Source organism: Trichosurus vulpecula, chromosome 5 (assembly GCF_011100635.1).
Source record: "Trichosurus vulpecula isolate mTriVul1 chromosome 5, mTriVul1.pri, whole genome shotgun sequence".
In the NCBI taxonomy this organism is placed as follows: domain Eukaryota; kingdom Metazoa; phylum Chordata; class Mammalia; order Diprotodontia; family Phalangeridae; genus Trichosurus; species Trichosurus vulpecula.
The window spans coordinates 94,921,572-94,923,134 of record NC_050577.1 but is presented as its reverse complement, the minus strand read 5'-3'; positions in this window follow the sequence as shown (position 1 = coordinate 94,923,134).

Sequence of the window (1,563 nt, the reverse complement as noted above, 5' to 3'; positions counted from 1 at the left end):
CCAGGCTTTATTTCTGTTCTTTATTGATGTGGGGAGAGGAGAGGGAAGCAACAGCACCATAATACATGGGCAAATGAAGACAGGTTTCTTTTCTTTCTGTGAAAAGAAGGAGGGGTGTTTCTGTGTTTGTGTGTGAATTGGTTTCTGCCCCATTGTAGTGACCTGTTCAATGAAGTTCTTCACAATTTGTTCCCAGATCTTCTTGAACTCATTCTTAACTGCTCACCCCACTTCCCAAGTACTCTACTCTCTCATATCAGGATAACCCAAATACTTTGCCAAATAAGTAGCTGGATATGTGTGGAGTGGGGTGAAAGGTGTCGCCTTTGCATTTTCCCACCTTGATCCACACATAGACACTCCTTTCTTGTTCTTAGATCAGAAAGATACACAGCACCTGTATAGAAATACATGGGCTTGTTTGTAGAAGGATCACTATCACTTTCATAAAATCACCCAAATTGAGTGCTTGCCTCTCATAAAAGCTTTTTCTCTGCAAAGGCCCTGTAGTTGAGAAAGAAAGCCTTTAAGATTAGAGAAAATGCTCTGCAAATTTTTCTCAAATCCCTGATGTCACTTCAAGTTCTCAACTGACCTCCCTGGGACATTTCCAATTTCTACTGATGATTAGAAGCTTTAGGGATCTGATAATGTACCCCCCCCCTACAACTCCTAAAAAATATCTTAGACAAAGTTCTTGCTGTCACAGTATGCACTTAGAACATGCTACCCATGTTACAATTATAGATGATTCTCTCTTTGTGTGAGTTGCGTGCAACTCTTGGCTCAATATAGCCACAGTATGTATGCCTGCCCACTATGTCCCGCTGCAGGCCTGGAGAGCATGTCCCTCAAAGATACCCTCAACCCTTTAGCTTACTCCTAGATGGTGAGAGGATAAGTGACAGCCTTGCTCCTGGACCCCATCCTACAAGTGCTGGTAGGAGGATTGGCAGAGTAGCTCCAGATTCTCTATGTGTACTACATGTGGCACCATGTCTGAGATAAACATGGAGTCCTTTGCCTTTGCAGGGACCAGCTAAAGTGACTCTCTACTCAGGACTTATTATTGCAGATCCTTGTTTTCAGGATATTTTTCTCTTAGACCACAATGGCACAAGTGAGTTTTCTAGAGGATTTTCTTATATAAGACCAATTTCTTTGTCATGACTTTTGCTTGTTTGAATGCTTATTACCAATACCAATATGTATTATGTGACTGTACAAAGTATAAGTAACATGGCTACTATAAGTAGGATGAATTTAAATCTCCCAAATACTAGTGCCTAGAAGTTCACCTAAAGCATGCTATGATAGCTCATAAGTGCTTATACTTTTCTTCTGCTTTTTAAAGGGAACCTGGAATACTTTCCTTTTTATGACCTGAGTCCAAACAGTTTGACAGTTTGTCTGAGTTCTTTATGGATTGTAGATCAATAGGATAAGATTTGCCTGTTAACCTAGAAAGCCCGAGTAGTTAACTCCAAGTGTTTAATCTCTTTTTTAGGAGCCCCATATATCTTTGAGGGATTTTCTAAGTATTTTTTTTCTTTAAGATAACCT